Source organism: Balaenoptera borealis (assembly GCF_965194805.1).
Source record: "Balaenoptera borealis genome assembly, chromosome: 6".
Lineage (NCBI taxonomy): Eukaryota > Metazoa > Chordata > Mammalia > Artiodactyla > Balaenopteridae > Balaenoptera > Balaenoptera borealis.
This window is the reverse complement of record NC_138863.1, coordinates 118266218-118286148: the sequence shown is the minus strand read 5'-3', so window position 1 is coordinate 118286148 and position 19931 is coordinate 118266218.

The window sequence follows — 19931 nt, the reverse complement described above, 5'->3', positions numbered from 1 at the left end:
ACATTGGTCAAAACTATGGCACTCACAAAAGGAAAGACCTATGCACACCAAAGATTGGTTCATTGAAATACTATTTACCAGAATTGTTAGCATCTTTGCACGTCTACAAAGTAAATATAGTAACTATTATAGTAAAAATAATTGACATTTGTACCAACTTTTGAAGTTTTCCAGTGCTGTTATATGTATTGTATCTTATTTGATCTTCAGAAAACCTTGCGAGTTAGGTGAGATTATCTTCTTAGTTTTAGAGCAATCTGAGTTATCTACTTCAGATGACTTGCACTGTCATATTGCTAATGAGTAGTAGGATGGGAATTCCAACTCAACTTCTTTTTTGTTATATAGTTTCTTTTGAAATATTAATAGAGATTAATTGGGTATAATTTTATCATTAAGATTAAATGTAATATTTTTGAAATTACTTTGATATGATGGTACAGACAATGTGTTAAACCAAAATATTTAATTATCCATTCTCTACTCTGACAAGTAACAGAACATTTGCTCTGTTATTACATGTGAATTCAGTCAGATTTGTGACAGAAAAGTCCCTAACATGTCAGGCTTTCTTGGGCGAGCAATTGGCCTTTGGATATTTCCTTTTGCCCAAGTGCTGGGGCAAAAAACCAAACAACAAAACAACAGCAACAAAACCAAGAGGATTTGGCAGCTTGTAGAAATTATTTATCTGAGGCAGAGCAGTTACCCAAGCATATTAAGTGAATCAGTGTTCTCATTAACATTTGGGGACAGGTTCAATATGCTTATTGGGCCAACAAGGACCTTTGTTTCATTCATAGTTAGAGGAATAAAGACACTAACACCCAGCTGCCTTCAGCAAAATTCTTAATAAAACATAATTTGGTCATTTAAAAGGATAAATTAGGCGAAGTTACAAAATATTACAATACTCAAACACACACACACCACACACGCACACGCATTCTAATACCTTCCTGTACAAACTCCTGTACATCACCCTTTACAACACACAAAATTCTGCCCAACAAATCTATCTTCAGTATATATAATAGAGTACTATTAGCTCCCATGTAAAAACAGACATACCTAGACTCAGACACACAGGTGTATAAACCTCCATAACACACCCATATTTTAAACACATTCACTGCCATACCTAATTCCTAGTGTCATTCACATGCACCAGTTAATGTTGGATTGCAATTCTCGGGATATGTACCGTAACAATTCCCACACATGTAGCACAAGCACCCTCACACGCAAAACATTCAATGATTAATACAAACAGCAGAAATGCTGTTCCTGTTTCCCTCCCCCATACACTGATATAGCAGCGTTTTTAACTCCTGTGTCTGTGAAATTGTCCTCTGCCTAGAAGATGCTGATGCTTGTTAATGCATTTCATGCAGCTAATTTTCTATTTGCAAGCACAAATCTCACTTGATCCTTGCTAATCGAGAGGATGCTGTTATCAGGTAAGAAGGAAAAAAAAAGTATAACTAAATGTCTCCTCCATTTTTCATTCATGACGTTAGTCCATGTTCCTAAGTAAATAGACTAGTGGAGGAGTTTAGCAGAGTCTTGAAGGAGAATGGGGACACCAAAAGGCTTGTTTGTTCTCTGTGTTGTGCACCAGGAAGAAAACACTATTTTAGCAAAGTTCTTTTTTCAAAATTAGTTTCTGATAATTTCCGAAGAAGGTATGTAACATATATGTAAATTATGAGTATAGCAATAATGCACCATCCAGCTTAAATTCCATAGCATAACCAATACTAATTCTTTGTTTACTCAGTCCATTTCTTTCTTTTTTTTTTTATTGTAGTATAATTGCTTTACAATGTCATGTTAGTTTCTGCTGTACAACGAAGGTGAATCAACTATATGTATACATACATGCCCTCCCTCTTGGACCTCCCTCCCACCCCCCCATCCTGCCCATCTAGGTCATCACAGAGCACCGAGCTGAGCTCCCTGTGCTATACAGCAGGTTCCCACTAGCTGTCTATTTTACACATGGTGGTGTATTTATGTCAAACCTAATCTCCCAATTCATCCCACCCTCCCCTCCCCCCACTGTGTCCACACATCTCTTCTCTACGTCTGCATCTTTCTTTAAAAACTCCTTTGATAGAAGAACTTCAGAACACTTTAACTCTGATCACACACCCACTCCTAATTTGTAATTTCTGTCCAGTATTCTATTTCTGTCCTTTAAGTCCCCACATTTGATATTATTGTTATTTTTAATATTTTATAAGATAATTTTGGATTAGATTTATACGTGTTAACAATTTTATTGCTTATTTTTTTCTTATCTCTATGATCACTTTTTAATTTTAATTTTTATTAAAATATAGTTGATTTACAGTGTTGTGTTAGTTTCACATATACAGCAAAGTGATTCAGTTATATATATATATATATATATATATATATATATATATATATATATATATATATAATGTTCTTTTTAAGATTTTTTTCCATTATAGGTTATTACAAGATACTGAGTATAGTTCCCTGTGTTATACAGTAGGTCCTTGTTGGTTACCTCTTTTATATATAGTAGTGTATATATTTTAATCCCAAACTCCTAATTTATCCTCCCCACTTTCCTCTTTGGTAGCCATTTGTTTTCTATGTCTGTGAGTCTAGTTCTGTTTTGTAAATAAGTTCATTTGTATCTTTTTTTTTTTTTTTAGATTCCATGTATAAGCACTATCATATGGTATTTGTCTTTCTCTTTCTGACTTCACTTATCATGATAATCTCTAGGTCCATCCATGTTGCTGCAAATGGCATAATTTCATTCTTTTTTATGGCTGAGTAGTATTCCATTGTATATATTTACACCACATCCTCTTTATCCATTCATCTGTCGATGGACACTAAGGTTGCTCCCAGGTCTTAGCTATTGTAAATAGTGCTTCTATGAACATAGAGGTGTATGCATCTTTTTGAATTATACTTTTGTCTGGATATATGCTCAGGAATGGAATTGCAGGATCATATGGTAACTCTATTTTTAGTTTTTTAAGGAACCTCTGTACTGTTCTCCCTAGTGGCCGCACCAATTTACATTCTCACCAACAGTGTAGGAGGGTTCCTCTGTGATCACTTTATTTATTTATTTAGGAGTTTTTTATTGGAAGTCTGAATGTGCAATTCTAGGTTTAGTGATTTTCTTTCAGCCCTTTTGAAGATATTATTCCACTGTTTTCTGGCTTCTGTTGTGGTTGAGAAGTTTGCTGACAGCTTTGTATGATCTTTTGTCGATCTATGTGTTGTTTTCACTACAATATATCTAGGTATAGATTTCTTTATTTACCCTGCTTGGGATACATTATATTTCATGTTAATCAATAGTTATCTCTTCAAATATCATCTCTGACCCATTTTCTCTATTCTCCTCTTTTTGGGAATCTGATGAGACAGCAGTAAGACCATCTCATTCTTTTTTCCATATATCTTAACCCCCTGTTCCTACTTCTCATCTCTTTGTGTTGTCTTCTTGGCCAGTTCTGTTACTATACTATTTTACTCTTTGTTATGTATAATCTGATATTTAACCCAAACTTTGATATTTTTAAACAAGTTTTTTTTTCAATTATAGAAGCAATTACAAACATGCCTGGTCATTTAAAATATTTTCTTACTTCTTCTTATTTTTATGATTCCAATTTGTATTTCTTTATGTGTTATACTGATAATTGTATGATGGTCTATATTTGGAATTTCAGAGTTCAAAGTCCTTAGAGATCTAATCCTATTTGTTTGTTATTCCTGTTGTGTCTCACTCATGATGGTTTGTTTTCTTGTCTGTTTTGTGATCTTTGATTGCACTGTATTTGTTTGATTTTAATTTCTGGGAATCCTGTGGGCCTAAATTACAGATGATTTCCTTCAGAGAAGATATGTGTTGGCTTCTGTTGGAGGATTCTCATAATTGTCTTCCTTTGACGGTCTCTTGCTTTGTTGTAAGAGTTTCAGATTCAGTTCCTCCACTTTGCTTCTGTCCCCAGAAATGGTCTCTAGATTTCAGTGTTGCTGTTCACATTTGCTCTTAGGGCAACCCTACCTTTAAATTTGCTGACTACTCCCAGATTCCCTTTCAGCTTTGATGGAAGGGTAAGGACCTTGGAGACTGCCATTTCTTCTTGGAGGCCTAGCTATATATTAAAAAGAATATTTTATGTGCAATGTACTTGTTTTAGTATAACAGTTCTTTGGATTATGTGGTCTGTGACTCTGCTAAAAATGGATTTGCAAACTCTGATTTTAATTGATAATCTGCTTACTCTACTGATATTGAAAATCTCCCAGTAGGATCTCTGCTTATAAAAAGACTTTGAAAAATATTTCAGGGGGTATGACCATGGGAGCTTAGAGACTGATGCCGGAAATAAGCCAGGCAGGCATACTGAAGAATAAACATGTAGCCAGCAAAGATATAGTCATCACTGCAGAAGACTGAAAACCGGTTTATGCCTGCAGCAAGGAAAAACAAATGTCCAATTTTTGATGAATGTTGTTTTTCACTTTCATTGTTAGAATATTATTATAAACTCTTTAATTAATGTTTCTCTGACCTCCCCTAAGACCTACTCTCCTGCCAGCCCCAGCTCCGCCCCACTACACTCTGTGTCTCTCTGTGCATGCATTAGTAGTCCTAGGATAGTCAGTAAACTCCCTGAGTTCAGGGGGTGTTTCACATGTCTGTCACATCATCCCAGTACTTGGCATAATGCCTGACAAATCAAGGATGCTCAAGCCATATTTGCTGAATGAGTTAACTCTATGTTGAATTGTAACCATTTACATTGTGAGTACCTAGACTGGGTCTTATTAATCTTTGTATCCTTTCAACATTTAGCACAGTCTTAAGTAAGACAGGCATTGGAAAATATAAATAAGTGAACTAGGTAAATGTTAAGTAAATATGTATTTGAATGTTAATTATTTTAAGTCCTTATGCTTTTATTAAAGTTATCAGTGCCTATAGGTAAGTGAAAACAAACTTTGCATTCTCATAAGTACATATGACTGTCTCATCCTGCATTTCCTGGTGAAGACTCATACTGAGTCACTCTTTTATGTGCTGACCCTTGTACTTTGTACCACAAATGATTATTTTCCCAAATATACGTGTAAATAGAATTTGGGATTTTAAATTTCCTATTGTTCTTTCTTTTAATCATTATAGATAATGTAAAATGTCATAGCAATTTATTCCTCATTTTTTTACATGTCTGAAGGATTGGAGTGGCTACAGAATGGAGCAAAAAGGAATAATGTGAGATACCTCCTGAGCAATCTTTACTTGCATTAAGTTTTTTTTTTTAATTTTTATTGGAGTATAGTTGATTTACAATGTTATGTTAGTTTCAGGTATACAGCACAGTGAATCAGTTATACATATACATATATCCACTGTTTTTTAGATTCTTTTCCCATATAGGTCATTACAGAATACTGAGTAGAGTTCCCTGTGGCATACTTGCATTAAGTTTTAAAGGAGACTAACAATATGGTTTATTTGAAGAGGGCATGTTAAGTTAAAAAAAAATATAGACTGAGTTTATAGTCATTCATTTAATCACTCAAGAAATATTACGGATCTCCTTCTGTATGGAAGATCTACTAGATTCACAACTAAAGGGAACAAGCTACACAAAATAGTTCTTCAGTAAATTCTGAGACCATCAAAGATCTGTTTTTCCCACTCAAAGAAATGCATTCACCTTCTTGGATGGGCACTTATTAATCTCCTTGACTACTTTGGGTGGAGGAGGGTGCATGGGAGGAAGCCACTTTACAAATTTTTAAAATTTCTTTATTATATTTTAATCCCTTGTTTGCGGTCACATGCTTAAGACTGGTAGCCAACCTGTAGTTTTTCTTTGCGTCACCACATTCCGTGGTCCTTCTTGCTCTTTGGTATGGATGAGAACCTCCACCTCGACCTTGGACAGTTGTACAAATTTCATGTGGGGCTGTCTCTTGAAACAATAAATTGCTGTCTCCTCTATACTGAAGTATAAAGCTTTCTCTGACAAATGAAACTCACCAACTCTCATCTATCTGGAACTGAAAAAGAAGGGGCATCAGATAGCCCCAGAGCTCCCTTTGAGAAGGATCACAGAGATAGACCTTCTGCGTGTGTGAACCTTAATGACCATTCCTAATAGCTTCTGTATATTCCACTAGATGGTTTGCAGAGCAAGCCTGTTCTGTTGTCATTGGTCTTTACTAGTTAGACTTCACAAAGGAGCCAAGTGTGAACATAGAACATTCATGTGTCCTATATTATTGCTCTCTTTTGGACTGCAGAAAAAGCAAGGCTGCTGGCTTTTTGGAGATTTAAATAAAGCAAAAATTTATTTCCATCTAGGAGCAAAAAGAACTATGTTGTCCTGCATTTGGTGTCTTGGTCCAGATTTGAAGTGGAGAAACGTAACTGGCTTGATAACTGGCATCTATTTCAGAAAGATTTAGAGAATTGTCTCTGTTTCTTAAATTGTGCTAGGCAGTGTGAAACAGGTGAGAGAGGTTTACAACACTGTCTCTGCACTCTGAAACTTTCATCTTTTGTTCTAGACAGAAGAAACAGATAAAACTAAGAAATGGTGTCGGCTAAATGCTAACCTTATCTGGGTTCTAGAAATTTGAGGGCGTTTTCTTTGGCATAGTTGGTAGTGAAAGACCATAGGGTGCATCTGTTTTGGAAGAAAAACAGACCTTGACAATAATCTTTCAAATGCTGTCTGATTTTAAAGAGGAAATAACGTGGCTGAACCACGAAAGCTATCTTGGAGGTGAACAAAGACTGCTTTCATTGAAATGGTGTCATTCTACGATGGTCTGGTTTGCCTTTGATTGAGCCCCCAGGACACCTTGGAGCAATGTGCTAAGGCTACAAGAGCTCTCATTGCTTTTTATAACCACAAAGAGAGACTTTTTTTGTAGAAAAATTATGAAATATAGGAAGGGAGAAAAATAATAAAAATCACCTGAAATTCCACTATCCAGTGAAAAATTAACTTTCAATTTTTTCAGATTTTTATTCTAAACATAGATAAATAGTTATGACTAAAATTATCTTTCAAGTTTACTTTGTTTCATCTCATCCTATTATCTTTTCAGGAAACACCAGTGACCTGGATTTTGTATTTGTTTTATTTTTCCTTACATATCTTTGATACTCTCCTTGCCATTTCCTGTAGCATTACATGCAGTACATTTTTTGCTTCTAATTCAGTATGAATTTCTGCAATTATATCATTTTTCTCCTCAATTTTCCTCCTTAGCTCCTCATACCATTTTCCACCCATTCTGTTGTCTCTTATATTTGATCTTTTTCTGTTGTAAAGTGAATTCTCAATTATTTTTTAATTTCTCTGATAGCTCAGAGCAGTCAGTTGCCTAAGATATTCCTCATTTTTCAGAGAAAGGCTTCTGTTTGACTTTCCTTGTTGTTTCTTTCCTGTGTTAGCCTCATAATTTTTGCTAGATTCAGCGTTAATTTAAAAAATGTTTTCACTTTGACTGCACGTAATCTTTTCTGCCCAGTGGAACTTCTGTTTGCTGGTGTTTTATCCCATTCAAGACAATTATTTCTCAATTACACTCAATCTTTCTTTTTCTAGGCCTGGCAAATTCGGTTGGCTTTTCCTTCCTGGCTACAGAGTGCCCATTATACTCAGTTGGAGAACAGATTCAAGTGCATTATGCACATTTCTCCTTGTCCACCCATCTCCCCAGTGCCCAGGTTACAGATGAAGTAATGTGGGCACAGAGAGGTCAGGTGGAAAGTCTTAGTTTACAGAGTCAGTGGCAGGGTCAGGGCTCGATGACTGTTTTCCTGAAAGACTCTCTTCCCAGAGTTTATGCTACAAAACATACTGTGTCAGAAAATTCACAAGGACTTTGACCTTCTTGTTAAACCACCCAAGACAGATGAGAGTTTTGTGTAGATATCTAGTTCTAGGACTGATGCTGTCTCTGTGATTGGATTTATAAATGTAATGGTTTAGCCAAGGATATGAGGTTACCAAATGTTTCACCACACCATAAATGGACCATTTATCTAGCTTCTTATAGTAGATTTCTTATCATTTTCCAACCTTGTCTAATAATTTCTCAGGATTTCTCTAACATTCTAAAATAGTTTCCTCAGTATTTCCTAGCTTCCTGTCTTAGTTTGGGCTGCTATGACAAAGTACCATAGGCTGGGTACCTTATAAACGACAGAAATTTCTCACTGTTCTGGAGGCTGGAAGGCTAAGATCAAGATTTGGTGTCTGGTGAAGCCTTGCTTCCTGATTCAGAGATGGCTGTCTTCTCTGTGTGTCTTCATAGGGTGGAAGGAGTGAGAGAGCTGTCTGGGTTCTCTTTTATAAGGACATTAATCCCTTTCATGAGGGCTCCACCCTCATGACCTGATTACCTCAAGGGGCCCACCTCCTAATACCATCACCTTAGGGGTTAGGATTTCAACATATGAATTTTGGGGAGACACATATATTCAGTCCATAATACTTCCTACAAAAATTTCCTTGCTGCCTACTAACTGTTTCCAAAACCAATTCCTTATACCTTAAACTTTTGCTCTATCAGAACTCACATTCGGTGTCAACTTTTGAATCAGTTATCTATCGTCACTATATAGTGCTGCATAACAAGCAAGGCCCCAGATGACAGATGATTGGTGCTAGGAAATTTAGCCCTAGTTGATTAATCCAGTAACCAAATTACATGAGCATCTTCTGGTCTTAAGTATTGTTCTAGATGCTGAGATTGACTGTTGAACAAAATTGATGATGAGAGCTGTCAAGAAGGGGAGAGGAAGTTCTATGCAGGAGGAGGTGGCATACCAGACAATGACAACTTTGCCAAGGAAAGCATGGTAATAAAACTCAGCTAACAGTTCCTCAGGGACATCCCACCACTACTGTAGACATTGTCAACCTTTTCTTCACAGAGTCACATGGCAGATGCTGTTCACATGGGAGACTTTCCCATAGGCACCTTGATCTTGTTATGACTGCTTCTTGGCATGCTTCTTTAACGTTCTCTTTTTCACTCCAACTCAAGAAAATGTATAGAACAGTGAGTAACTAAGGGTTATGAATATCATTATAAGACTAACTTTGAATTTGTAATTTATAAAAAGTTAATCACGTAAAAATCTTAGTTATTTAAATTTTTATTAGTAATACATCACTTATGAACTGTCTCACTCCTGGTTGTGAAATGCCAGTTTGTTTCCTGGTTGGTGAGCACAATGACGAAAAAATGTTGTCTGATGAGACAAAGTCCAGACTTACTAACATTCATTGATTCAAGACTCTCCATGGTGTCTTCTCTGCTTAACTCTCCCCCAAATCTAATGGTTCTACATCTGGTTTACCAAACTGGTTGTAGGAACAACATGGCACACAGTTTCCTATTTGTAGCCTGTTGCATGTTTTCATGTTTGGGTGCCTCTCTGGAATGATCTACTCTTCTTTCCTCCCTCCTACTTGTTGGACTGGTCAACTGTTACAATCTTTAAACAACTGGTTCAACCTCTTCCTCCAGGAAGTCTTCCTTGTCTCTCCCAGTGTGATTCCTCCAAATCCTCCTCTGAGTTCTCATAGCACCCTAAGCACACCTCTATCCTTACCACATAGTGCAGCGCACTTTAGGTACTGGACTAAGGGTAGGCTCAACTATCTTTCTCATGTTTGAACTCCTAGGAAGACAGAAGACAGTTCTCTCTAGAGGTCTTGATTCTATTGCTTTCCAGTTGAGGGTGCTGCTGATTTGATTATCTCCCAATTCTCCATCCAACCTTTTCCTTTTTTGCTTAATTAAAAATGCTTAACGCATAGCTATTAAATTGTTAATAAGCAGAAATAAGTATGTCATTAATTTTAAAATACTTTATTCAGAGAATGGACTTGCTGTAACATTTCAGTGGTGGCTTCACAATAATTAATGAATTTAATTTCCAGTGCTAAATACATCATAATTGGAAGCTGAGTTTATGTGCTAATTGCAATTAGGCCCAAAAGAGAGTATAGCTTCCTGGACGGCCATAATCTATTTATTTTTGGTTTTCCTTTCGAAAAGCACATCTCCTAAAAGTGAACCTTCTAGGAGGTTGAGTTGGCAAGAACACTGGGCACCCTGGGCCTCAGAATGCTCTTGAGTTTGTGTTTGCCAAGGATTATAGTGATTGGCTCTGATATAAAGGGGCACAGGCAGGCAGGCGTTGGTCTAAGGACCACCTTCAACTCCTGCTCCTCATGTGACTTTGAGTAAGCTACTTCACCCCTCTGAACCCTTCTTTCCTTATCCAATAAAATAATTTAAATCACAACTAAATGAGGTTTAACGATCTGACACATAGTAGATGTTCAGTATACTTGGTGCTCATATTATGATCTTCACTACAACAGAGTTGAGGGTCTCTATACATTGAGATTCAGTTAGTCTCTCCAACTCGCCCACGATCGGTAGTCTGGCTCAAATGCTCCAACTTTGAACTGTTATTCTTACAGCAGCTGGTCACTCGCTACCCTTTCAATTCATCAGCTGCTGCTCCTGGGGTGTGAAATGAGAAGAGCTGTCATTTGCAAAGGCTGAATCCCCGCGAGAGGGGACCCTTCTGGCCCCAGGGCTCTGGCTTCCGTTTGCTTGACCTCCCTGGGGCTCTCTGATTCCTTGGCTTCCTAATAAAAAAGCCCATTTTCAAAACCTCAGAATAAAGGCAGGCATGCACGGACTCCCCATCTTTCATTGTGCATTTTTCCCCTGCTGCCTGGAATTGCGTTCGATGCAGCAAACTCAAGAAGAGAGGAGACGTGGCTGGGGGTGGGAGTTCTGTGGTTTTGATTCCCACAGCTGCGTGCTGCAGAACCAACTGCTTTGCCATGTACCCACTAATTACACGCCGCATCCACCAGAGGAGTCTCAGGGCATTCCCACCCTGAGCTAGGAGGCTGCCTCCACCTTCCCAACTGATTGAAAGGCAGCTGAAGGGCCGGGCTGCTCATGTTACCAGCCATAAAAGGCTTCTGGGGTTTGTGTGTGCAGTTCTCAATGAGAGAGCCATTGTCTCAGTTCAGGACACTGTGCTTGGATTTAATTAATTCAATGTTTCTTATCAAGTTGCAGTCAGGAAGGTTTTCAGGTCAGCTTGCATGGGAGGCCATTTTTGGTTGGTTGGGTAATGAGTTTCGTAAATAAGAATAGATGGAGACCCCTTTTGCTGTGGATCACAGGAAAGGTCCAACCTAAGGAAAACACCATTGAACTGGATTCCTCAGTTGACTCAATGGTTTTGTTTTCAGTTTTAGGAGAAAAGGTCAGATGAAACTCTTACAGTTTAATATTGTGGTTTTTCTCCGAAGAGGAACTTCCAGGCTATGACTTAGAATTAGCACACAGTCTCCATTTCCCTTTAATAAAATGTCTAATGTTCTGAGTGATAAATTTTAGACTATGAATGATTCTGACTTATTAAAGGACGATTGAATTATTTTCCATAGGTTGAGCTGGGACCAGCCTTAGCGGTCGGCAGAGTAGTCTTTGGCGATTAGCTGTGACTTCTATGGTTCTAGCAATATATCTCTATTTAAATTTCTTAAATGTTTAATATCCCTTTTATTCCTCATCTGAGATAAAGCTTAGAACACATATCTGATGTGAAAGAAGTAACCCTAGACTTGCACACTCTCCCATAAATGACCTTCATGTGGTCTTTTTCTAATTTCGCGGAGGGGGAAGGAGTTAGGCAGAAGTCACTGGACACCGGCAAGAGGACAGGGCGCCACCTAGAGGGAGGCTGGAGGAGGTTGCAAAAAGAAGAGAGGCTCAGCCCTGGTTTATTTTCTAATCGCCTCTCAACGCCTCTTTAAATATCCAGGTGTTGTTGGCTTTCATTCCTCTTGCCGGAATCAGTCAGATGATAGTCTAAGTAGCTATTTCTTACACTTGTAAAGAGAAGCAGTAATTTCAAAAACAGTTATTGCTTTTTTCTGGTTTTTGTTTTGTTTTGTTTGTGAAGGAGATATACAGGGTGGAGGGCTAACATTACAAATGGTTTGGGAACAAAATCAGGTTGGAAACAACACCTTGTATGCATTTAGGGAGGTAGTCACACTAATAATACATGGGCCAGGTACTATTAAATCCCATAACTGAGATTTAGAAAGGTTGATTAATTTTCCCAAGATCATACAGCTAGAGAGAGACCAGAAACTGTGGGCTTATTTACTTTGTTAACTGCCCTTGGAGTCAATGACCTGGTCCTCGGGTCCTTAGGTGGGCACTGCAGGGCACTTATCCTTGAGTTTCTTAGGTTTTAGGGGATTCTTGGTTCCCTTCAAGGCTATTGCTGCACAAGATTGAATCTTGCTTTACACCAGTCAGCTGAACGAAGCCTGCTCTCATTTTATTCTTGTTCACTCTGCATTTTCCCACCCTGGGCCTGGTGTCCTCTGCTCTGGCCTTGAAGAATGAAATTCTTTGGGTGACCTGACTTGGTATTTAACACTCCTACTGTTTTTGCTTTTCTTCTCCGAAGCCAACTTCTTGACATGGCCGTTTTGAGATTTCTGTCATCCTAGATCCTGGTTTTGACTCCGGGAAAGGTTTCCCACTCCCTGTTGACTTTTGTAATTTCCTGAAGTTTTCTTTCTGTTTCTATGCTTGTCTCTTGCTGTATTCTCTTCTTCTTTACCACTATACCAGCCTTTTCTTGGGTTTAGAAGAGTCACTATGATCAAAGTAGCTCATTGCAAGCAAAATAGATTTCTAAGGACATTGGATGAAGTAAAAATTTCAATTAATTTGCAGTTTATTTCATCAAAAGTTGCTTTCTGTTTTCTGCATATTCCAATCAATTGGAGCTTTGTTCTAACATACCAAAAATACTGGACCAAAGGAAGAAACAAAATGCAGCATATTCTTGAGATGATTGTGATCTTTTTGACCCTGGAAGCTTGAGTGTTCACTGTGTAGAGTGGCAGAGGTGGGCTAGGTTCAGGTGTTATGAAATATCACAAACCAGTTCTAGCTGTTTGGAGAAGACGATGACTATCTCACTAATGGTACCTGACGCTTGAAGCCACGCTGAGCAGGGCATGAAATATTTACCATCTCCTTTTAGGTGAGAAGGAAGAGCCCTCATTAAAATTTCATATTTACATTTCCAACCGTCAACCTCCTTTCCAGTTTGTGCCAGTTTCTCAAATTGTTCAAAGAATTCACGCCTTCAGGGAATGAATTTTGAGGGAGGCTCTACCGTTATGTCCGCTGAATTTTCCCTAGACTGGGATGGTTGGGAAAAACTTGAGTATTTTTTGGATGGGAGAAGCAGTTCATTTCTGATATGTAAGGAGCCTGAATCTTGCAGAGGGACCCATACATGCAGTGGTCTCTTGCATTACTGCCCTTACAGACAGCAACCCCTTTCTCCCCAACTCAGAGAGTTTAACGGGCAAGGAAAAATGGTAGAGGGCCTTGACTTCATCCATCTTAATCTCTGAGTGTACTTTATTTGCTAAATATTTTTTGAAGGAGCTGACATAGTTTTATGTGGGAACGATACTTCATACGCAGGGAGTCAGACTATCCATGGTTGCCATCTCCCACTGAAACCCAGAGATGCCCTGATTACCCATGTTCACTGTGATGGAAAATTTGTGGGGCATTGAGTTGTTTACACCTCCTCTAATCATTTTCACAGTTTAGTACTCAATTACTCTACTTGTTTCAGGGATGCCTGACTCATATTCTTCATTAGTTAAGATTTTCTGCATTTATTAAACTTTTATTAAGCATTCATTCGACAAATATTGGTTAAGTACCTCCTAGGTATCAGGAGCTATGCTGGCTGCTAGGGATACAAATATAATCACATAATTCTTGTCCATGAGGTTCTCTTTAAAGAGCTAATTAAGTAAGTAGAAGGTCACAGATTTTGTGTGTGTGTGTGTGTGTGTGTGTGTGTGTGTGTGTGTGTGTGTGCACTCGTGTGCCTGGAATGCCAAAAGAGAGCCTAAGCTGGATTGCACAGATGTGCTTGTCGTCAGGCGAGAGACGAGAACAAAAAGAAAAGTTATTTTCAGTCATGGTTTCTCTTCCATGCCTTCTAGGAGAGCTGGTAAAGATGCTGTAGGAGGGACCAAAGGAAGCTTTTGGATGCTCAGGAAGAGGTAGAGATGGAGGCAGAGAAGAGACAAAGAGAGAGACAGAGAAGCTGAGAAGCAGAAAAAGAGAAGTGGAAAAGGAGGCAGAGAGTGAGAAAGTACAGATTCCGTGCTCCGCCTCCAAGGGGCTCACAATCTAGGAGGGAAAAAGCACACCAGCTGAGCAGGAAAAAGGACAAGCAGAATAGTAAGGTCAGCACAATTGTAAGGGGAACCCTTGAAATGGAGGAGAGAGAAAATCTAACTCCCATGTGTCGTCACTTCTGATTCATTCTGAGGAGTTAATAACGTGTGACCTGGTCAACGAATTCTACCCTGAACGCCAGGGGTGCTGGCTGAGAGTCTCACTCTTCCTCTACTCCAGGAGCCTCGTGTCTGTGGCTGTGGTGATTCCCAGGCGGCCTGACCTGACAACCCTTCTTGCATATGAGGACCTATGAGCAGGAATCCTGCACTTCTTTACTTTTGTTCTAACACTGGAGGGCCTACTTTAAAAATCTTGTGGGTTTATTTTGTATCCATTCAGTTCATGGTATTTTTATTTTTTGAAAATGGCTTATAATCTTTCCTCCAATTATTGTTTTAAAAAGCTTAGTTTGATTATTTAGGGACAGACCATGTTCTGGCTGACATTCATTTAGAGAATGTTAACCTTCCTATCTGGAAATCAGAAACTTCTTTTCATCCCTCTTAGTAGTTGTTGAATCCATCTGTTTCTTTTAATCTCTACTGACATTCCTTGGCTAAGGTCCCCTCCCTCCCTCCCTCCCTTTCCTTCCTTCCCTCCCTCCTTCCTCCCTCTCTTCCTCACCAGGATTACAGCATCAGCATCCTCATTTGTTTTCTTGCCTTTAGTCTAACCACTCCCTCATCCTCAGTCTACTTTCTATTCTGTGGCATCTCTGATGTCAAAGACAAAAGTAAGTCCAAGACAAAATTAACACAGCCTGTGTATCATAAACTTTTGGAGAGGGACCCATCAGCTGTCACTTTTGTTTCAGGAGAATTTCAAAGGTGTAGAAAGGAGAGCCAGTTTTCTAGAGTAATAAAAGGAAACACCAAGATAATTTCTGATTGGCAAGCATTCTACTAAGTTGAGAGTTTGGATAAGATTTTCTTATTGCTCTTTGTTACATTTGGCAGTCTTTGGCTGCAAGGGGACAAGCAAGCAGTTTGGGGACATTTCAAAAGAGGAAGGACTGTTCACTAGTATAAGCGGAGGATTTTCTGTGACCTATTATTTCCCAGAACAAGAGGGAGTAGAAAAATCTGAAAGAGAAATTAAGGAGACACTCTCATTTACCATCACAACAAAAGGAATAAAATACCTAGGAATAAACCTACCTAAGGAGACAAAAGACCGTATGCAGAAAACTGTAAGACACTGATGAAAGAAATTAAAGATGATACAAGCAGATGGAAAGATATACCATGTTGTTTGATTGGAAAAATCAACATTGTGAAAATGACTATAGTACCCAAAGCAATCTACAGATTCAATGCAATCCCTTTCAAACTACCAATGGCATTTTTCACAGAACTAGAATAAAACATTTCACAATTTGTATGGAAACACAAAAGACCCCGTATAACAAAAGCAAGCTTGAGAAATAAAAACGGATCTGGAGGAATCAATCTCCCTGACTTCAGACTACACTACAAAGCAACAGTAATCAAGACAGTATGGTACTGGCACAAAAACAGAAATATAGATCAGTGGAACAGGATAGAAAGCCCAGAGATAAACCCATGAACATATGGTCACCTTACCGCTGATGAAGGAGGCAAGAATATTCAATGCATAAAAGACAGCCTCTTCAATTAATGGTGCTGGGAAAACTGGACAGCTACATGTAAAAGAATGAAATTAGAACACTCCCTAACAGCATATGCAAAAATAAACTCAAAACGTATTAGAGACCTAAATGTAAGTGCAGACACTGTAAAACTCTTAGAGGAAAACACAGGCAGAGCACTCTATGACATAAATCACAGCAAGATCCTTTCTGACCCATCTCCTAGAGAAATGGAAGTAAAAACAAAAAGAAACAAATGGGACCAAATGAAACTGAAAAGGTTTTGCACAGCTGAGGAAACCATAAGTAATACAAAAAGACAATCTTCAGAATGTGAGAAAATACTTGCAAATGAAGCAACTGACAAAGGCTTAATCTCAAAATATAGAAGCAGCTCATGAAGCTCAATATCAAAAAAACAAACAACCCAATCCAAAAATGGGCAGAAGACCTACATAGACATTTCTCCAAAGAAGATATACAGATTGCCAACAAACACATGAAAGGATGCTCAACATCACTAATCATTAGAGAAATGCAAATCAAAACTACAATGAGGTATCACCTCACACCAGTCAGAATGGCCATCATCAAAAAATCTACAAACAATAAATGTTGGAGAGGCTGTGGAAAAAAGGGGACCCTCTTGCACTGTTGGTGGGAATGTAAATCGATACAGCCATTATGGAGAACAGTATGGAGGTTCCTTAAAAAACTGAAAATAGGACTACCGTATGACCCAGCCATCCCACTACTGGGCATATACTCTGAGAAAACCATAATTCAAAAAGAGGCATGTACCACAATGTTCATTGCAGCTCTATTTACAATAACTAGGACATGGAAGCAACCTAAGTGTCCATCAATAGATGAATGGATAAAGAAGTGTGGCACATATATACAATTGAATATTATCAGCCATAGAAAGAAACGGAATTGAGTTAATTTTAGTGAGGTGGATGGACCTAGAGACTATCATACAGAGTGAAGTAAGTCAGAAAGAGTAAAACAAATACCGTATGCTAACACATATATATGGAATCTAAAAAAAAAAAAAAAAAGCTTCTGAAGAACCTAAGGGCAGGACAGGAATAAAGACGCAGATATAGAGAATGGAACTGAGGACACACGGAGTGGGAAGGGTAAGCTGGGACGAAGTGAGAGAGTGGCATGGACATATGTACACTACCAAATATAAAATAGATAGCTAGTGGGAAGCAGCCGCATAGCACAGGGAGATCAGCTTGGTGCTTTGTGTCCACCTAGAGGGGTGGGATAGGGAGGGTGGGAGGGAGATGCAAGAGGGAGGGGATATGGGGATATATGTTTACATATAGCTTATTCACTTTGTTATACAGCAGAAACGAACACACCATTGTAAAGCAATTATACTCCAATAAAGCTGTTAAAAAAAAAAAAATGGAAAGAGAAAACTAGTTGTGTTCTCAAGTTTCTCTCTCATGACCCATAACTGGTTGACTTCTAAAGTGTAGAGGCTCACATGAATTTTGTATTTACTTTTTTTTTTTTTTAAATATCTTTATTGGAGTATAATTGCTTTACAATGGTGTGTTAGTTTCTGCTTTATAACAAAGTGAATCAGTTATACATATACATATGTCCCCATATCTCTTCCCTCTTGCATCTCCCTCCCTCCCACTCTCCCTTTCCTACCCCTCTAGGTGGTCACAAAGCACCTAGCTGATCTCCCTGTGCTATGCAGCTGCTTCCCACTAGCTATCTGTTTTACATTTGGTAGTGTATATATGTCCATGCCACTCTCTCGCTTTGTCCCAGCTTAGTATTTACTTTTTGCCTTCAGTACGTTGTAAAATACTATTTTATAAACTATATGAAGCCAAAATGAAATATTAGCTAACCAAATTCAACAGCATAGTAAAAAATACATCAGATTGATTTCAGGAATGTAAGAAAGCTTTAGCCTAGGAGAGTCTATCAATATAACTCCTTACATTAATGGACTAAAGATAAAAAAGTATGATTATCTCAAGAGATGCAAAGGAAAAGAGCATTTGATAAAGTTCCACACTTCTGTGTGATTAAAAACATTTAGAAAGCTCTGATTAGAAGACAATTTCCTTAACTTGACAAAGTTCATATAGAAACATCTTACATAACATGTCTTACGTGATATTTTGCTTTTAAGATTGGGTCAAAAATAAGACAAGAATGTGTGTTATTACCATAATTATTTACCACAGCACTAAAAGTCCTGGATAAATAAATGAGAGGTGAAAAAATAAAAGATAAGTAATTGGAAGGGAAGAGACAAAATGTATTCCTTAAAAATGATATATTTATCTACATTGATAACTCAGTAGATTACATAGACAAAACAGAGAACAAAACAGAGAATTCTGGAAGGTTACTAGATCCAAGATGTATTAAGAATAATCACTGGCATTCCTTCAGCCCCGAAATCATCTTCACAAAATAACATTCACGATATAGCATTCTCAATAGAGAACAAAAGCAACAATAACTTATGGATTCATCATTTTTCTTTGCAGAGAAAAAAATGAGTGTTTAGTAAAGCTTGAATAAATATATACTGGGTTTATGAGGGAAAGTTCTAATCCTATAAAGATGTCTCTCAGAATTAATTTATAAATTCAATGTAATACCAGCAAATATTCCAAGAGAAATTTTTGAGCAGCCACTTTCAAAACTTACTTCTGTTACCAAATCAAACTTGGGTCCATTTGCCCGCACGCAGTAAAGCCAATCTACTGACACTGAGTTGTGGTGAAGGAAAGTGTAGTGTTTATTGTGAAGCACCATACAAGGAGTCTAGAACAGCTAATGCTCAAAAATCCCAACTTCCCAATGTGTTTCAGGAAAGCATTTTTAAAGGCAAGGTTGGGGGTGGTGGTGGTGGTGCAGTTGCAGGGTGTGAGGTCAGCTTGTGCACGATTCTCTGATTGGTTGATGGTGTGGTGACAGGGTGGTATCACAAGGGTTAACATAACCCTTAGGCTCCAGTACGTCTGGGAGCTTTGGGCTCATGGTCATCAAATAGTTAATGTCTCCAATTTGTTGGGGTTTTAGCATCTGTAAAACCACTTGGGAAATGTGCATCAGATGCTATTAATATTATCCAGGTACTTTAGAGAGGAGCTAAAGCAGAGGATTTGGGGGAGGGGTCTGTCCCAGGAAGGCCCCATAGGGTCCTGCTCGTTTACACTTCTATGTGAGAATAAGAGTTTACAAACAGGTCAGTTTTTGAAGAGAATAACAAAGTATGGTCTTGCTATACTAGATATGAAGGCAGACTCTAAGTTATTATGATAAAAACAGTGTGGTACAAGTGCAGAGGCCGAAAAACTCATTGATGGGAAAAACAGAGATAACAAAAGACTCCCAGGTACATGGAAGCTTCATGTATGATAAATGTGGCATCAAAAATCAGGAGTAGGTTGGTGTGATGTTGTGATTTATATATGTCTCATATATATGTGGTCTTCATCTATGGTTCCTGGCTCATAGCTCCCCAAACCCTTGGAATTTCCTAAGTGTTGAGAGTGATAAAAAGTGTCTTTTGCTATGTTAATGTTGTGACTTTCAGAAAGTACTTGAGTCTGGGGGCTGGTTGCCAGGAGAACCAATCAGGTGGTTAGAGAGTTGGAACTTTCAGTCCCACCCCCTGACCTCTGGGAAGGGAAGAAGAGCTGGAGGTTGCATTGATTGCTAATGGCCAATGATTTAATCAACATTGCGTATGTAATGAAGCCTCCATAAAAACCCAAAAGGACTGGATTTGGAGAGCTTCTGGGTTGGTGGACATGTGGAGGTTTGGGCAGAGTGGTGCGCTCAGAGAGAGCATGAAAGCTCCGTTCCCTTTCCTCATACCTTCCCCCAGCATCTCTTCCATCTGAGTTATATCCTTTTTTAATAAACCGGTGACCTTGCAAGTAAGATGTTTCTCTAA